Genomic DNA, 20,227 nt, shown 5'->3' on the forward strand with positions numbered 1-20,227 from the left:
CTGCATCTATAGATTAGTTTAATTTACTATCATTTACTATATTCTACTATAATAGATTAATTTACTATAATAAACAAATCATTTTATGTTCAGTAATTTTTTTATATTATCATATTCTGAGAAGAAACTTAGTAGAATAAAAATATAATGAAATATGAAGTAGATGAGAATATTTTATTCCAAATACACCAGATATGGGTGGGAAGGAAATAGTAAATGGTCAGGATATACAGTAGAAACATGTGTCGGGAAGCGTGGATTGCATTCCCTCTGTATACATGTAGATTTTCTCCAGTGGAGATTCAAAGAATGAATGTTTACAGCTTCATGCTGACAACAGAGGGACCTGCAGGCGATTCTGCAGGTCATTAATCAATGTATAAAACTAAAATAAAATGTGTCACTAAAATGTATTTAGTGACACAGCACACAAACACGGAAGCAAGATGTGTAATTAGGATTATTTATAATAAATATGAATTAATTAGTGTAATTTCATTAACCATAGAGAATAACTAAATCCTTCAGGACAATGTCACATCAGTGCACTGAACTCACTATGGCATCCATCTAACAGAGCTTCCACATGTTCTCACTGTAATTTCCCCTCATGAATGAATTTATGCTGCACTAATCTGAATGTTCGGAGGGAAATCAAACGCATTTTACTCGTAGTACTCAAGCTGACTTCACTTGGTTTGAATGACGGCGTACTCACAATTGCACCCAGTCCTTGGTGAATTGGATGTGCGCCTCCAGAGATTTATGACGGCGAAACTGGTGCGCCGTGTATGCGCTGACTTTACAGACAAGGTACGAGAACAGATCATGCTAAGTCAACAGCGGTTTGGTCTTCAGGGTTTCTACTAGCAGACGAACTCTCCTTTCCAGCACCCTGGCATAGACTTTCCCAGGGAGGCTGAGGAGTGTGATCCCCCTTTAGTTGGAACACACCCTCCGGTCCCCCTTCTTAAAGATGGGGACCACCTCCCCGGTCTGCCAGTGCACAGTGATTTTAAAAATAAAGATAAAATGAAAAGTAATTAATAAAAAGTAAATATTTAAACATTCCTACAAATGTGCAATGAACGTGTAAAAATTCTGTTTAGTAGTTGTTGCTGTTTCTTTCTTTCTTTCTTTCTTTTTCTTTTTTCTTTTTGAAAAATAACGACGTCTCTGAGGCGCGAATTACTACGTGAAAAATGGCGTCATCTTGTGGCCCCTTTCTGTCACTATAATTCATTCAAGGCTTTGTGGGAAATGCTTCTCCTGTAAAAGTTTCAGTCACCGGCGACATTTTTTCATCAGCAGAACGTTGACCGTCATCACAATGAACCAAATTCGATGACGTCACAAAAGTCAGCTCAAAGCACAACCAATCAAAATCTTGACTTTGATCTGAAAATCCTTAAATAGCCGTTAGTTCGCAGTGTTCCTCACAGCAATCAGTTGCGATTAGTTCACATTTGCTTCGTGTTTTTAAACAGTTTCCTAAAGAGATTTAAACTCTTTTTCAAGGACATTTTAAAAGTTCTGTACCAATCAGCTAAAGTTTGACAGCTGTACCGACCAGTTTCCTCCAGTCTATTAAAGCAGACTGTTTTCAAAAAATGGATAGAGGAGACGGCTCACCAAACCATGACGATGGTGAACAAAACCATGTTGGTGTAGGACTAGCAGTCAATGAGCTGCTTTTGGCACTGCTGCAACAGGGAAATCTTAGAGCAGTTGACAGGATGTTCCCCTGGATTGAAATCAATCAGTTGCGTGGTTTAGTTGATAATCAACTGCCACAACAAGAGGAGGCAGTTGATGTTCCGGTAGGAGGCATCGAAATAAATCCTCCCCAGGAAATAGCAGGACCCTGGGAAAATTTTAGAGCAGAGATGGGAGTAGGCGATGGCATTGAAAGAAATCCACCCCAGGAAATAGAAGGACCCTTGGTCTTTAATGGAGCAGAGATGGGAGTAGGAGATAACATAGAAAGAAATCCACCCCAACAGATAGAACGACCATTGGTCATTAATAGAGCAGAGATGGGAGCAGGAGATTACACAGAAAGAAATCCACCTCTAGAAATAGAACAACCCGTGTACAATAATGTAGCAGAAGAAGATCCAATTATTGATGAAATCAGGTGGTGGGAAGATGAGGGATCTGAGAGCGACACTGAAAGTGTTCCTGATAGTGACACAGATGACGATGGAGACAATGGCCAGGATGCTCCTGTGCTATTGCCCCCCAACCCAGTACCAGGCGGTTCGAGGAGGAGACCAAGGGAGGAGGAGGATGAAGAAGAAGAAGATGGGAGAGCTAGGAAAATGTCTAAACACTGAATTTTGAGCTGAGCTGGACAGTCAATGTTGCACCCATCTTCCAAAGCTACATGTGTCCTACATCACTCTACGGCCTAGAGCGTCCTGGTGCCACGTGCACTTATGGACACTCTTATGTTCGAACAGGGTTGCTGCTGCTGGTTTGGTCAATATTGTTTGGAGAGAGATCAAACTAACAGCTTTAGAATCAGTGCAAAAAAGACGTAAACACAAAGCGCGGACCCGCCGAAACATCAGAATCAGCGAGCTGTCAGCTTTCAGCCCCGACCGTGTCCGTGCGGTCGGGTGAGAAAGGCCACATCTCACTGATTCTGATCTGCGGGTCGCGCTTTGTGTTTACGTCTTTGTGCAGAAGCCGTGTACCTGCTCTCATTTACTGTTTTAAATGTTTGGTGGTCGTCAAAATTTTGTGACGTTTCACCTGAGATTCTGGAATTTTGGGCAAAATACATTTATATAAAAAAATCGATTCAGGATTTTAATGAATCAATGTCACGTTATCCAATCCAGAATCGATTTTAATCGATGAATCGATTATTAAAACCCACCCCTACTTCCTATCACCATTGTGCTAACGTAATTATACAATAGCATTTACAACACCACCATCTTCAAATAGAAAAACACATTATGGAATGCTATCAGTTGTGTATTGGCCTCCCCAAACCCTGGACCTCAACATTAGTGAATAGTGGGATCATCTTGACAGAGAAGGGAAGGAAAGGCAGCCAACATCCAAAGAAGAGCTTTGAATGCATGTCTTTATCCTGTCTTCCTTCTCACCCCAACCGGTCGCAGCAGATGACCGCCCCTCCCTGAGCCTGGTTCTGCCGGAGGTTTCTTCCTGTTAAAAGGGAGTTTTTCCTTCCCACTGTTGCCAAAGTGCTTGCTCATAGGGGGTCATATTGTTGATTGTTGGGTTTTTCTCTGTATCTATTATTGTACGATCTACTGTACAATATAAAGCTCTGTGAGGCGACTGTTGTTGTGATTTGGTGCAATATAAATAAAATTGAATTGAATTGAATTGAATTGAATTGAATTGAATGTCCTTCAAGAAGCCTGGAGAACTTTTCCTGAAGACTATCGCTATAATAAAAAAAGGAAAAATTAAAGCAAAGGTAATGACTAGTTTGGGTGTTGTAGTCCTTTAATAATCAAGGAAAAGTAGTAAATCCACAATTTAAAAAAAAATTCTTTTATTATAAATAATCCTGGTGTGGATTAGTTACTTACACATCAAACCAATGTTTTACAGGCAGAACATTGCTCATCTGAGTTTTTACAGACCCAGAGTGAAATTCACACAAGTTCAGCTTTCATTACCTGATCAGTGCGCCACTGAAGCAGACCCACTCTGCTCTGTCTTTGAAGATTCACCATGAGAAATTGGCATTCCTTGCTCTAACTGTCCACAATATGAAAGTCACAGGAAAAACCGACATGTCTTTTTTTTATGTTTGTTTGTTTGTTTTAACCCACTATGGTGCCACTTAAAATCCCTGTGTTTGAACAGTACACTTCAATTCTGCTTTAACAGCAATCCTTGATGTGCAGGGAAACATCAGGGTTAGCAAACTCACAACGCGAGTCTTCTTTCTCTGGGCCACATGTGTAATATTTATGTTTTTGTCCATCGAGCCACTCCATAGAGCTTCACTGCAAGTCATGTTTAATTGCAGCAGAGAATAAACACCAGCCTTCAGACCAGCTGCAAAACAGAAAAATAAACACGTGGACAAAATGCATAAATTTGCTGTAATGTAAGTTAACAAAGTAAGTTACATACCGCAAAAGCCAATAGCTCCTCCAGTCACACAACCACTGTACACAGCGTTCTTCCAGTCAGATATGCCTCTGTGCTGTAAGTGAAAATCAGGTACAAAAAAAGACAGTTATTACAAAACACTTTCAGTTATCACACAGAAAGTGTTTTGTTTTTCATCTGCATGGCAGGAGGTAGTAATGGCAGATAATCAATTAATCATTAATCAGCATATATCTGTAAAAGTATTCTCATATAAATTACCATCACTTTGTTCGGTACTTCTAACGATTTGTTAACCTATCCTTTAACCACTTCTGCAAACAGCCTGTGCCTGACTTTATCATAATACATTACATGGTGACAATTGAACAAAGCATATACAGTGGGGCAAAAAAGTATTTAGTCAGCCACCGATTGTGCAAGTTCCCCCACCTAAAATGATGACAGAGGTCAGTAATTTGCACCAGAGGTACACTTCAACTGTGAGAGACAGAATGTGAAAAAAAAATCCATGAATCCACATGGTAGGATTTGTAAAGAATTTATTCGTAAATCAGGGTGGAAAATAAGTATTTGGTCACCTCAAACAAGGAAAATCTCTGGCTCTCACTGGCCCCACTGTAATTACAAAAACAGGTAGCAGTGGGAATGTGAGCATGATTTTGGAAGAAATCATAGAATTCTAGGAAAAAAGGATGGAAAAATGTTAGCAGCTGTTTCTGTCTTCATTCCAGCTGTGTCCATTTGTTGGTGACAAATGTTGCTGGATAGTGATGTGGACATAAGCATACCTAACTGAGTGTGTGAGGCAACATTTCCAGCAGTGCTTGCAGTTGTAAAAATACTATATGCAATGCTAGATGAATATTATAACTGTTACTGTTTTAGGAGCAATAGATTATTATTTTTACTCCTGTTTTTTGTTTCCTGATTAAAACTAAATAAAGAAAATGTTGGACTTTGATTTGTGGGGAATATATTGTAGTGTTATGGCTAAATATCTATTTTAACGTCCATCCCCCTTAAAAAAATAAGCAAAATGCTCTCATTTTGTCTGTCTATGCTTTAAGAACTGCAATAATCCTGTATTCCTAGAAATATGAGTATAATATTTTAACTAGGGGCAGCACGCCCATACGGTAAAAGAACTGGCTGAGTAGCAGCATATCACTGAAAATAAAAGCGAACCGAGCCCTGAGGAACGCCACAAAAAACATAGACAACACGGACGCAAGTGTTATCTCTGTCTGCAGAAAAGGTAGCCATTAGCTTACCCAGGGATCTTTTAATTCAAACCCAGTGTAGTGGCAATTCCTTTACTTTTGTATGATCAAACGTCCCACAACTTAAAGTCCACAAGCCACTGCTGCACTGAGGTAATATTTCGTACGCAGGCAAAAGAAGTCCATTGTCCAAACCTTTTAGTTGAGAGTTTTGATTTTGGTTTATTTATCCATTTGGCAAGCAATAACAAGATCCTTCCTACTGCTTCTCCTGCTCTGGTAAAAAAACAACCATAGGCCCACCCCAATGCATGCTGGTCCTATACCAGTCTCTTTATTTATAGAAACAAAATGGCCCTACAGCTCTTACTGACTAATTTAACAAAATAACAACAAACAAACAAATCATTTAAAACAAAATATTAACCGACAAATAAACCCCAAAATATAAATAAACTAACAAACTTTAACTAATTTCAAAATAATAAAAAATAAAGAACAAATAGCTCCAACACTCCGGCCCCTAATTGTGCATACTATCACAATTACTTTAAAGTCCCAAAAGGAGGAGCTATTCCCTTAAACAAATCCTTAATTTTCATTGATGATTTTCTTCACGATGAGGCTTCCAGTAGCAAAATAAGTTTTGTCACTGGCCTTTCCAAAACACTGGTCCTTGTTTGTAGTCTCACAGAACGCACCAAGCCTTTTGCATCCTGGTTTACATTTAAGACTTTCGCCATCATCCATGATCCTCTTGGAGCTGTAGCGTCTGCAATTAAAACAACATCTCCAGGTATAAGACATCTTTTAGTCCTCATCCATTTTTGTCTTTCTTGCATCAAAGGTAGGTACTCAGAAAGCCATCTCTTCCAGAACAACTCTGCCATGTACTGTACCTGTTTCCACCTTTTCCTGACATGCAAATCACTTGGATGAAACAGTCCTGGTGGACAAACTGGTTTATTTTTCAGCAACAACAAGTGATTGGGTGTCAGTGCTTCAAGATCATTTGAGTCATCTGAAACTTTAGTAATGGGTCTGTCGTTCATTATAGCTTCAACCTCACAGAAGACTGTGTGGAGTCCTTCATCATCCAGAACTTGCTCCTTAAGAACTGAGGCTAAAATATTCTTTACTGAACGAATGAGACGCTCCTACACACCGCCTTGGTGAGAAGCTGCTGGGATGTTGAAGTTCCATTTCATGCCATCCTGAACAAAAGCCTTTTGAATTTTGGCATGGTCTAGCTCAGTCAAACTTTCTTTCAACTCTCGATTCGCCCCAACAAAATTTGTAGCATTATCAGATCTGATGGTCGAAACTGGGCCTCGTCTACAGATGAACCTCCTCACAGCATTTATACAAGAGTCTGTATCAAGTGTACATGCAATCTCCAGATGTACTGCACGACTGGTGAAACAAGTAAAAAGAACTCCATACCTTTTAAGGAGACTTCGTCCTCTTTTAACACTTATAGGTCCAAAATAGTCCACTCCAACATTTGTGAATGGGGCTATGTCTGGCAGGACTCTCTCTTCAGGCAGATCCGCCATCTTTTGTTCAACAAACTTTCCTCTGTTGCGTCTACACGTGACACAACGAGAGATGATTTTCCTGGCAGCAGAATTTGCATTTAGTATCCAGTAATTTTGTCTTAGTTTTGACAGCATGTGTGCTCTTCCTGCATGTCCCAACCTTTGATGGATATGGCGTAAAATCAGTGTTGACACATGCATATCTTTTGTCAAAATTACAGGATGCTTTAATTCCATAGGCATGGCTGCTTTATTCAATCGGCCACCCACTCTGAGGATTCCTGCATCCAACACTGGATCAAGTTTATAGAGACAATTTCCCTTAGAGACTCCTTTGAGGCCATTGCGGATTAAAGCCATTTCAGTCGTAAATTTCTGTTGTTGTGCATATTGAAGAATAGCTTGTTCTGCCTTTGCCAAGTCTTCTGGAGTGAGATTTCCTTTCTTCAAAGTGGTCTTAAATCTTTCCATTCTTATCTCCACTTCTTTCTGACCTTCCGGATCATTCTTATTCAAACCTGCAGCAAGCAACTCTTTCCTCTTCTGTGCCAATGTAACCCGTGTAATTGTTACGCCTGCTGTTCTGCGTTGTGTTTTGGTGTTGAAGCAAGAGGCAGGAGACAGTGTCGAATCTTTGGCTCTTTACTGCACATCTGCAACACAGAGACACATGTTCGATCCGTGCGTGTCACGCGACTGCCCGTAACCCTCTCCTCCGGCCATGCTGAAAGGAGCTGTCCCCTTAATGTACATTAATGTAACGAACCAAATACAACAAATCATTTCAAACCATTGACTTAAACTCTCAAAAAACAAAAAGCACAAAATAAACAATATGTCACTAAAAAACATCAAAACAACTTATAAGAACAATAAATGAAAGACTGCATCTCCAAAACATAAAAACATCTCCATACCTGCAACACAGAGACACATGTTCGATCCGTGCGTGTCACGCGACTGCCCGTAACCCTCTCCTGACGAAGAAAGAAAAGGTGCATGCTGTTACACAAAAGGAGAGACTGACGCGAGTAAACTCTCAAGCCGCTAGCGATACGGACTAGCTTAGCATGCTAGCATATTAGCCGAGTTCTCGGCTATAACTCATTATAATTGTGTATTAATGAACTCGTCCTCCACAAAACTTATCCCAAATGAGTCTCTTAACGATAAACAAAACCGCGGCGGTACGGTCGTATTCACACTGAAGCTTGGGATCCGAACAAACTTTGATTAACTGAGAGCAACGTGGCAGTGACTTACCTCCGGCCATGCTGAAAGGAGCTGTGACCGGGGCACACATGCACGCGCCTACGTCACTACGCAGCGCACACACGCACATGAACGCACACAGACCGAACACACAGATAGGAGAGTGAGATGCAAAAAAATGACATATTTATTCCAAAAAAGAAAGTATTTTGGGTGAAATTCACAAGTGTTTAACACATATGTTACATTCACCCCCCCTGAATTTCACCAAAATCACTACACATCTGAATGGTACTGCAGTACCAAGAGGCACAACGACGCTGAACTACCATCACCTCCGGAACAGGTAACCCAAGGATCTTATCCCATAGTTCAGTTAAAAACTATCCATAAATGGATTAAAAGAAGTTGGATAGGTTGATCAGGCCTCCAACCCTTTCAGAACACAAAGGTGCAGCCTACACCTCGTCAAACGTGGTCCCATAAAAACGCCCAGGGTGGGTGTCATGATGCCTCAAGCAAGTACAACACATTCATAATACGCAATGGGATGACCCAAAAAAACAGTCTATGTCAGAGGCCGAGCCTCCCGTGGCGGTAACAGGCCCCATGTAATAGGCTTCTGGACCATGTTTTCTATCAGCCTGTTGACTGACTTTACCACCCGACCTGCTCTGGTAACCACTCTGCTTCGAACATTGGCATGGTCAGAGTCATGTCTTGGCAAGTTGGATGGCTGCTCAGTATACGGCTGACCAGAGGTCTGATTGATGTCTGAACCAGAAACAGGAACAGTCTGCGGAACAACAGCGTCCCCATGACAGGCACCTGGAACAGAATCTGTGCCAGACTGTGTCGAATCAGAGGTAGCGGAACAGTCAACCGGAGTAGGAAGAGCAAAGTGCTGGGCCTGACCAGCAGGGCTTGCTGGAATGTCCGTTGTGCAAGTCTGAGAGTCAGGTAGGGCATTGTCCACATCCGCACCATCACATGAACCATGCTGACGATCCGTGGACTGTGAGGCATGCTCTCCTGCCACAGAATCCACATCCACTCCATGGCTCAAATCCGAAAGGACCCACAAGGAAGTCCTTGCTGCGGTAGACTCTGTCTCTAGACTGCCAGGGTCCTCCAGATCCCCACAATCACTGAGATCCCCCTCACTGGAGAAAAAATCTAGGGACTGACTTCCCAACGAATCCTGGACAGGAAGGAAACTCACGTCCAACAGAAGGTTTCTGTGTACAACCTTACTCTGGCCTGAAGAGTCACTGATCCTGTAAATGTGGGTCCTGGGATGCCTCTCCACAACAGTGTAAACCTGAGGCTCCCACTTGTCTGCAAGTTTCTTCTTGCCCCGCTCGCCTTTATTGGCAAGCAGGACGCGATCCCCAACGTTCAGAGACACACCTTTGATTTTCTTATTGTATTGACGAGCCTGATGCTCCTGCTCATTGCTGGTGTGCTCCCGGGCGATCTTGGCAGCCTCAGACAAGTATGACAGAAGAAGCTTGGAGTAGCCGTTAAAGTCCACCACAATGGGATCATGCAAAACAGACTTGAACATAACGTCGACCGGTAGTCGTGGGACACGGCCGAACATCAAGTAGAATGGGGCATATCCAGTAGTCTCGTGAACAGTTGCATTATAAGCAAAGGTCAATGTCTGAATCTGCTGCGGCCATTCCTGTTTGGCTCTGAGAGGGAGAGCTCGCAGCATGTTGCCAAGTGTGCGGTTGAACCGCTCCGTGCCCCCATTGCCCATAGGGTGATAAGCCGTAGTGTGAGACTTGGCAACGCCCGAAATCTGCAGAAGCTCAGAAAATAATTCACTCTCAAAGCTGGGACCTTGGTCTGAGTGAATACGCTCAGGGAAACCATATACACAAAAAACACAGTCCCATAACTTTCTGGCAGCCTGCTTGGCAGTCTGATTCTTGCACGGGAAAGCAAAGGCCATTTTCGTGAAGTGGTCAGTTGCCACAAGCACATCAACAGAGCGCTTCTTTTTGTCCTCTGCTGACCAAAAGTCAATGCAGATGAGCTCCATGGGAGCAGAGGTCTTAATGCTCTCTAATGGGGCTCGTGCTGCAGGCTCTGGAGTCTTGGCAAGTATGCACCTTCCACAGCACCGAACATGCTCCTTCACATCCCTCTCCATATTGGGCCAGAAAAAACGTTGCCTTGCTAGGTGGAGGGTGCGAACTTGACCCTGGTGCCCTGCCAAATCGTGGACACCTTTCAAGGCCTGCACTCGTAAATTCACTGGCAACACCAACTGGAGTCTCTTTGTTTTGCTCACAGGGTCTCTCGTCTCCCTGTAGAGAATGCCATCCCGAACCTTGAGCCTCTCCCAGTGCTTCAATAGGGCCAGTGCCCTGGAATCCATACCATGTCTCTCACGCCTGGAAGGGTGCCTCCTGCGGGCTACGAGTGGCAGGACAGCGGAGATGACGGGATCTTGAAGTTGGTGGTCCTCCAGCTCATGTAAGGTAAGTGATGGCAGTACATCATTGCCAACTGGTTGCAACTGCTGAACAAGGTAGAGAAGGGAGGCAGCTCTATTCTCCGCAGCGGTTTCCCAGTAATCGTGGTGAACCAAGGTAGCCGTGACTTCCGACGAACTGTAGGAATCTTCTGAGGTCAGAGCTGGAACAGGTTGTTGGGCAACCTGAATATTTTGGACACCAAACCTGAAAGCGTCCTGCACCTCATGAGCCGCCGCACCTTCTGCATTCCGCACCAAGTGCTCGTAGGGCTCCTGAAGCAAGCGCCCACCAATAGAATAGGTGAAGGGGTCACGACTGAGTGCATCTGCTACAACATTCTTTCGACCTGGGATGTACCTCAAATCAAAGTTGTAGGATGACAGCTTGGCCACCCACCTTTGTTCATAAGCGTCCAGCTTGGGTTTGGTCAATACATGAACGAGCGGGTTGTTGTCAGTCCACACTGTGAACTGGTGCCCCTTCAACCAGTGGCTGAACTTTTCAGAGATGCTCCACTTCAGGGCCATGAACTCAAGGCGATGGGCTGGGTATCTCTGCTGTGACCTGCTTAGTGCTTTGCTCGCAAAAGCAATAGGGCGTGCCTTATCCCCGTCGATAGGCAATTGTGATAAAACCGCTCCCAGTCCATCCAGAGAAGCATCCACAGACAAAATAAACGGTCGTGAAAAGTCAGGGTGAGCCAACACGGCACAGTTAAGGAGGTCGTCCTTCAGTTTATGAAAGGCCTTGTCACATGCAGGGCTCCAATCTGCAGCAGTCAACTTCCTGAACATGCCAGCACCCCTCCCAGCGTGACTAGTCCGTCCCTTCCTCTTCTGACCAGCCGTCAGAGCAAACAGAGGCTTGGCAATGGCTGAGCAACCAGGAATGAAGCACTGATAGAAAAAGACCATTCCTAAAAAGGACTTAATCCTTTTCACAGAAGGAGTGCAACCATCCTTCTCCATTAGAGCCTCCTTTGGCATCTTGGAAATCACTTCCACCTTAGCTGGGTCCACAGCCATTCCGGTCTGGTCGATGACATGACCAAGAAACCTGACTGACTTCCGCAGCAGATGACACTTCTTTGGACTCAACTTGAGATTGTTGTCTCTCAACCTTTGAAAAACAGCTCGGAGCCGGCACAGGGCTTCCTCTTCAGTGGGAGCAAAGACCAGGAGGTCATCCAAGTAGCAGAGCAGACTGGTGAAGTTGAGGTCACCAAAGATGTTCAGCATCATGCGCATAAATGAAGCTGGGCTATTGCAGAGCCCTTGTGGCATCCGGTTGTATTCGTAGAGGCCAACAGGCGTTGTGAAAGCGGTGTACTTCTTATCCTCCTCACACATTGGAATGTTGTAAAACCCAGAGGTTAAGTCCATCGTGCTGAAGAAGGCATTGCCCCCAAGCGCGGCAAGGCAATCCGCTTGGTGAGGGAGTGGATGCGCATCCTTAAGAGTCCGCGCATTCAACCACCTGAAGTCCGTACAAATCCGCAATCCGCCATCCTTTTTCCAGACCATGACGAGGGGGGATGCATACTCGCTGATGGATTTGCGAATAATCCCTTTCTCCTCCATGTCAGTGAGTACCTGCCTTAGTTGTTGGTAATGAGCAGGGGGTACTCTTCTGTAAGGCATACGGAATGGGCGTTCATCAGTCAGGTGGATCCGATGTACAAAGCGTCTAGCTTCGCCACAGTCAAGCGGGTGTCTAGAGAAGATGTCCTCATACTGCTCAATTAGCTCAACGAGCTCTCTCTTTGATTGTAAGCTGGCATGGCATGAGTCAATGTCAAGATCACCCAAACCTAGGGAGCACAACCTGTCATTCAAGTCGGCCTCAGTAGCAGCTGGCCCACTGGCTGGTACCTGGGCCATACTCGCCATCTTGCAGGAGTCCTGCTGGAAATCAAGGTCCTCCACCGCAAGGCAAGATGAAACAACAGCAACCCTCGAGTTGCGTTTCAAGGTCAGTGGTTTTGAGGAGAGATTGGTCATCTTCAATGGCACCCACCGATCACCCCACATGGATGTGATCACCCGGCCAACAAGAACGTCTCTCGGCCCAGACCCAGAGGTGCACGGTTCCACGATGATCGTGCTGCCTGGAGAGACTGGCACATTGCTGGGTAGCCTGCCCCATACCAGATGTTCACACCGTGGGAGTAGTGTCACAGCACGAGGCAGTTTCACAGTGCCAATTTTGTCGGGAACCTCCTCACCCCTCCATCTGGTGGTGCACGACATCATGTCCAAGAAGTGCTCATAGTCAAGAAGCGAGTGCTTGCTTCCCACAGACACAAGCTTCCAATAGTCATCAGAATGTTTCATAACTCGCATCAGGTACTTGAGAACGTTGGAGCCAATGATGAGCTCATCACGCTGGCCCGACACTACCAAAACTGGTACAATGCATTTCACACCGTGGACAGTAAGTGTCAAGTCATAAACGCACTTTGGGTGGGTCTGCTTCCCACCACAGCCAACCAGCACAATCCGTTCGGCCGACTGCGGTCCACTCACAAGAGCCCCAGCCTCTCTAAGTGACTTCTCGGCCTCTTCACTCATAGTGCAAGCCATAGACCCGGAATCCATCATGCCCCTCAAGTTAACCTTGTCATTCACTGCAACTTGGGTGTAGAACAATTCACTAAATGTAGGCACTACTGCTGGTCCCTGAACCACGACACGGTATCCCTCTGGCATTGTTGAACAGGTGTTGACATAAAGAATTTCGAGATCCGATTCATCATGATTGAGGGTATTAGGTTCATCCCCCACACTGCCCCTCTCCAAGTGTGGGTGATTCAGTTTTCCGAAGGCCAACCCTGCCTCGCGACAGCCCCGGCCTCCCGTCCCTCACGACGACTGTGACAGTCCTTTTTCCAATGACCAGGAGCAAAGCATGCAAGACAGAGATTCTCTCTCCTGCAGTGCATGTGAGTGGAATGACCAGTGTTGCCACAGACCTGACAACTCTTCTTAAGAAAGGGCCCGCGGGTAAAACGCTGCGAAGGTGCAGATGCAGGGACTGTAGTCTGCACATTCTGACATGCAATCACGCGATCCAAGAGGCCGATCAGAGCGCGCATGCCAGTCACATCAAAAGCTTGGGTGTTAGTCGAACCAAGCTCGCAACCAACTGACTGCTGACTAGATTGAGTGGACACAGTGTACGTTGGTGACTGTTGGAACTGAGGAGTAGGAGTAGGCACCGGACAAGAAGACACTGACGTCCCAGAAGGACAGGTTGTCGAAACATCAGCTAGAACAGGAGTGAAGCAAGCTGCTGTGGGCGAAAGCTGACAAGTAAGGTTTGAGGCTGGTGCTGTAGGCTGAGACTGCAAGGCGACACTGGCCTGCCCAGGCTGTGATGCCATCGCTTCTTGAGGCACAATAGAGCAGTTGTGGCTAACCTCTCTCCTCTGTGAGGTGTGGAAACTGCCCTGACTGCGTGCCCTGAGTTCACGCTGGAAGCTATCAATGCGTTCTTGAACCTCAGTGGTTGTCCACTCCTCAGCTGCTTTGATGCTGAGCCTGTTCAAGAGGATGGGGTCAGGGCAATACTTGATGAACATCATCGAGACCTCACGCCCTGGATCCTCAACATTACGCCCCTGCCTACGCAAGCACTCGTCAGCAGCGTCAATAGCATTGTTTAGCCTTATCCAATATTCCATCACTCCCTCATGTTGTAATGGTTTCGTGTTATAGAAGTCAGCCATAGGCATAGAAGAGTAAGTCAATACACTAAAGTGCTGTTTCAGAATGTCAAATATCAAATCAGGAACCTGGACATGGTCAAGTGAGGGGTTGTGACGTAGGGTGACCCTCACTACATCCTTAGCCTTCCCCATCAACCTAGCCAATATGTCACGTGATCGCTGATCTGTTGGTGTGTTGCGTTTTACAAAGTACATTTCCATCATTTCAACCCATTCATGAATGGAAAATTTATCACTGCCATCACCCCTGAAAACTGGTGGCTCCTTGACGTCTGATTGCAAGACGAGTTTCACCCCAGACAAATTTAGCTCAGGGGGTCCCTGCTCAGCCTTAGAGCTTTCAGTAGGCATACTGGTCCCCTTATCACCTTGCAGCTGGGCTACAATGGACTGACCAATCTGATTGGCCAAATCTGAGATGAGTGTACTCAACTCAGCACTGCCAGCTGTCTGCGGGGTCTGAATGTCACAGGGGGGAACCTGGAGACGAGTGGAACAAAACTTGGGAGCAAATGACACACCAACTTTAGGTGTCTGAACCCCATCCCCAAGAAACCACCCTCGCCCCATACCAACATTAGAGGAAACCTCCCCATCAGGAACACCAGTTGCCTCTGAACCAGATGCTGACTCCATAATGATGAATAAAGCACAATCACAAGAAACAAGATTCCAAATAGTGCAACTGTACAAAAGCAAACACAGTATTCTTAACTAACACTTAATGTTATTCAGGATGAGAATTGAGCAGATTAAATGTCCAAGCTCATTCAAAAAGTCCCACACAAGTTAGGAAAAGCAACCAACTTGGAACGAGGGCAATTGTGAAGAGCTCCCCACGGTGATCGAGATGACGTCGATGCTTGATGAATCCAAAGGGTCACGGCACCAATGTAACCCGTGTAATTGTTACGCCTGCTGTTCTGCGTTGTGTTTTGGTGTTGAAGCAAGAGGCAGGAGACAGTGTCGAATCTTTGGCTCTTTACTGCACATCTGCAACACAGAGACACATGTTCGATCCGTGCGTGTCACGCGACTGCCCGTAACCCTCTCCTCCGGCCATGCTGAAAGGAGCTGTCCCCTTAATGTACATTAATGTAACGAACCAAATACAACAAATCATTTCAAACCATTGACTTAAACTCTCAAAAAACAAAAAGCACAAAATAAACAATATGTCACTAAAAAACATCAAAACAACTTATAAGAACAATAAATGAAAGACTGCATCTCCAAAACATAAAAACATCTCCATACCTGCAACACAGAGACACATGTTCGATCCGTGCGTGTCACGCGACTGCCCGTAACCCTCTCCTGACGAAGAAAGAAAAGGTGCATGCTGTTACACAAAAGGAGAGACTGACGCGAGTAAACTCTCAAGCCGCTAGCGATACGGACTAGCTTAGCATGCTAGCATATTAGCCGAGTTCTCGGCTATAACTCATTATAATTGTGTATTAATGAACTCGTCCTCCACAAAACTTATCCCAAATGAGTCTCTTAACGATAAACAAAACCGCGGCGGTACGGTCGTATTCACACTGAAGCTTGGGATCCGAACAAACTTTGATTAACTGAGAGCAACGTGGCAGTGACTTACCTCCGGCCATGCTGAAAGGAGCTGTGACCGGGGCACACATGCACGCGCCTACGTCACCACGCAGCGCACACACGCACATGAACGCACACAGACCGAACACACAGATAGGAGAGTGAGATGCAAAAAAATGACATATTTATTCCAAAAAAGAAAGTATTTTGGGTGAAATTCACAAGTGTTTAACACATATGTTACACCAACAACACCAAGACCTCTTTCATCTTTAAAAGCCAGGCTACAGAGATTTTAAGTTTTGCCCAAGACGAGAAGTAGAGGATAAAATAGCTGGTAGGATTTTGTAATTCTCTCACAATGGCATTCATTGTCAGGTCCCTTTTGACCTCTGGGTCATCTGCAGAAATTACACTGTACTCCACATCCAGTTTAGGCCATTCCTTTTCTGACTCATAGAGAAATTCTGGCCCTTTTATCCATCTCCTACATTTGAGGAGATCCCCAGCTCTCATACCTCTGGATGCGTCATCTGCAGGATTCTCCTTAGAAGAAACGTATCTCCACTGATTCACATCTGTTGCTTCCCGAATAACAGCAATTCTGTTTGCAACAAAAGTATTGAATCTTCTGGTTTCATTGGAGATGTATTTCAGTACTGTTGTGCTATCAGTCCAAAAAACTGATTTTTCCAACCTGACTTGCAGCTCCTTTTGCAGAAGCCTGTCCACCCGAACTGCAAGAACTGCAGCCGTCAATTCCAACCTGGGAATTGTAGTTTGCTTGAGAGGAGCAACTCTAGCCTTTCCCAGGATAAAAGCAACATGCGTGACGTTATTCTTTTCCAACTTTAAATATGACACCGTTCCATACCCATCTTGACTTGCATCAGAAAAATGATGAAGTTGTGCCCTATCTGGTCTTCCAAAGCAATTTGGTTTAATGCAACGTTCCACTTTAAACTTTGAAATCAGCTGGAGATCCTCCAGCCAATCACGCCACCGCTGGGAAAGAGAGTGGGGAATAACTTCATCCCACTTCAAATTTTGTCGGCAAAGCTCTTGTAGCAACAGTTTAGCTGGCATACTGAAGGGAGACAAGATTCCCAAAGGATCATACAGTGAGCTGACCACAGACAAAATTCCCCTTCTGGTTGTTGGACGGTCCTGCAGGGAGGTTCTGAACTGGAACTTGTCTGTTACTATGCACCACTGTAAACCCAGTGCTCTCTCAACTGGAAGTTGATCTGTGTCCAAATCCAGATCCTTAATTTCCTTTGCTCTTCTTTCCTCTGGGATTGACATGAGCACTGTGCGACTGTTGCTGATCCATTTTGAAAGCTTAAATCCTCCTTTAGCGCAGATATCTGTCAGCCTCTTCACCATGTGCACTGCCTCCTCTTCTGAAGCAACAGATTTCAAACAATCATCCACATAAAAGTTTCTTTTGACTGTATCAACCACTTCAGCTGGAAACTGTTGTGCATTATCATCTGCAGTTCTCTGTAGAGCATAATTTGCACAACTTGGCGAAGATACAGCTCCAAACAAATGCACTTTCATCCTGCATTCCTGTGCAGACCTTGAAGTGTTGCCATGTTGCCACCACAGGAAACGGAGAAAGTTGACATGTTTTTCTGAGACGTGAACTTGGTGAAACATGGAATCAATGTCCGCCATTAATGCAACAGGCTCTTGTCTAAATCTGATCAGAACCCCAACCAGCGAGTTTGTGAGATCAGGTCCCTGTAGAAGCTGACTGTTCAATGATGCTCCTTTATAAGTTGTTCCACAGTCAAATACAACTCTTAATTTGCCCTTTGTGGGATGATACACTCCATGATGAGGGATGTACCACACCTTTCCATCATCTTTGTGCAACTCATCTACAGGCACAAACTCGGCATATCCTCGTTCAAGCATGTTGTTTACACATTTAGTGTATTCATCCTTATAATGAGTATCCTTTTCAAATCTCCGTCTGAGACTCTGGAGACGCTGCTCCGCGACACAGAGGTTATTTGGCAAACTGGAACCTTCTCTCCTGAAAGGCAAATCAATGTGATAATGATTTCCAATAAGCTTTATTGAACTACTAACAATATCCATGAAACACAGATCCTCTCTAGACATTTCAGTCTGCTCCTCTGATGATCTTTCATTAAAATCATGATTGTACTGTTTAATCAACATGTCTTCAAGACGCTCAACAGAAATCCTATTGGCTGTTACAGCAGTGCAGTTGGTTTTATTTCCACTGTTACTTCCAGTGCGCAGGGGACCATTTATGACCCAGCCAACTTTTGTTTTTACAGCATAAGGTCCACCTCCCACACTGTTTATCACCTTCCATGGCTCCAAAACATTGGAAGCATCAGTGCCTATCAGTAGCTCCACATCTGCATTAACGTTGTACAGTTTAACAGGTTTAAGATGAGGCCACTGATCGATGTCGCTTTGCTGGGGAATATTAACTGTAGAAACTGGCATAGTCTTTTGAGTCAAAACATCTGGCAATGGCATGAAATCATTTGCTTCCAAACCAGACACTTCCAAACCAGACAGAACTTGTGTACTAACAATCCTATCTTGACTCATTGTTCTCAAAAAGATATTGGTCTTTTTACCTTTTACATTCAGTCTTTTTGCCAGAGTTTCTGTACAGAATGTACCTGAACTTCCAGGATCCAAAAACGCATAGGTTTGCACAATTTTATTGCTCTTTTGGCTCTTAACTTGAACTGGAACTATAGAAAAAAATTGCATCAACTTCATGACCAGCCCCAATATACCCACATGTCTGAGTGGTTGCAGTTGAAAAGTTGACATTAGAGTTTGTCCTCTGTTGAGTTTGTTCCGAAGACGCACCTGGATCCTTTCGCTCTATATGAAGAACCCCTGGGTGCCTTTGGTGACACACGTCGCAATCCAAACGACTCCTACAGTCTTTGCTTGTGTGACCAACTTTTAAACAACCAAAACAAATTCCCCTTTCCTTGATAAAAGTCAACTTATCCTGATGCGTTTTAGCTTTAAACTGCTTACAATTCTCTAGTAAATGGTTGCTGTGTGAACAAAACAAACAACTACGCAGAACAACGGAAGTTGTTCTGCTTCCAGTTGATTGAGCTTTGATTCCTGGCACTGTACTGACATTAGTGGCAAAACTACTTCCTTTTCTCCTTTGCTTGGTAGAACTTGAAGCTTTAAAGCTGCTTCCAGATTGTGAGTCTTGGATGTTGCCAAACACTGGATCTGATGCTACTTTTACCTGTTTTATTATAAAGGTAACCAGATCAGTGAATACTGCTCTGTAACCATTTTGTTCCTGCAGTTCATAGGCAACAACTCTCCATTTTTCCCTCAATTTGTATGGAAGTTTCATAACAACCATTCTCATATTTGAGGGCAAATCCAACTCCTTCATATAAACAACTTGCTGCATTAGATTCGAACATCCTTGAAGAAAAAGAGAGAATGACTGTAGACCTTTCACATCCTCACTTTTAATAGGTACCCAACTCACAATCCTCTCCATATATGCAGAGGCAATTTTATTTTCGTTCCCAAAATGTTCTTCAAGAAGATCTTTGGCTGTGGAATAGCCCTGCTCAGGTGGTAAGTGCTGACAACTATGCACCAAATCTCTAGGCTGCCCCCTAGTGAACTGCTCTAAAAAATGCAGACAGTCGCTCCAGTTATCAGTTTTAGCTTCCACTCCATTTTCAAAGGCATTCATAAATGATCTGTACTGTAAAGGGTCTCCATCAAACACAGGGATGTTTCTGGCGGGGAGGACAGAAGATAAGTTTTGTTTTACAAGCAAAGTAGTGATGTCATTTTGTTTTTGCAGAATATTTACAATCTCCTTCGTGCAGTTCCCAGTCAAAGTAGGAGACTGAGGCTGTGTTTGCTGCGTCACTTGAGCTGAATCATCAACCTGATGTTGGGTTTGACTTTGTCTAGGTACGATTACTTGTGATTCAGATGCAGAATTTATACCAGAGTAATCTCTTGATGTTGGAACAAATGTATCGGCACAAGGATTTAAACTAGGCGCTTCTTGTACGTGCCCTCTTTCAAAATAAGAGTTCATTCCATCAGAATGCTCAGAGCTACAAACTGAATTTATTTTTAAGACACGAAGCTTTGCATTAGTGGCTGCCAGCTCTGTTTCCAAGGATAATGTCTCCTTTTCTTTTCTCAGTTTCTCCTTTTCTTTTCTCAGTTTTTCCTCTTGCGCTTCGATAGAATGTTTTTTCTTTAATGCAGCCAGTCGCTCCATGAGCGCTGCCTTGTCAGCCGCAGCTTTAATGCGTGCGGAAGATGTTGATGAAATTCGACTTTGCTGTGACAAGGTTTTTGAAGGTGGTTTTACAC

At 44.3% G+C, this 20,227-nt stretch overlaps 2 long non-coding RNA genes across 2 annotated transcripts; both read right to left on the reverse strand.

The window, feature by feature from the left end:
* Positions 1 to 3,468: 3,468 nt before the first annotated feature.
* On the reverse strand, positions 3,469 to 4,245 carry LOC145431352 (uncharacterized). Its single transcript, XR_013911651.1, has 2 exons — positions 4,126 to 4,245; positions 3,469 to 4,047 (listed from the first exon to the last, which is right to left on the reverse strand). It is a non-coding gene; the product is annotated as an uncharacterized LOC145431352 (long non-coding RNA).
* A 3,246-nt stretch (positions 4,246 to 7,491) lies between these two features.
* Positions 7,492 to 15,681, reverse strand: LOC145431353 (uncharacterized). The gene is made up of 4 exons (XR_013911652.1): positions 15,551 to 15,681; positions 15,101 to 15,374; positions 7,783 to 7,842; positions 7,492 to 7,606 (listed from the first exon to the last, which is right to left on the reverse strand). It is a non-coding gene; the product is annotated as an uncharacterized LOC145431353 (long non-coding RNA).
* Positions 15,682 to 20,227: the final 4,546 nt, after the last annotated feature.

This window comes from Astatotilapia calliptera, chromosome 10 (genome assembly GCF_964374335.1).
Source record: "Astatotilapia calliptera chromosome 10, fAstCal68.1, whole genome shotgun sequence".
Taxonomy (NCBI): domain Eukaryota; kingdom Metazoa; phylum Chordata; class Actinopteri; order Cichliformes; family Cichlidae; genus Astatotilapia; species Astatotilapia calliptera.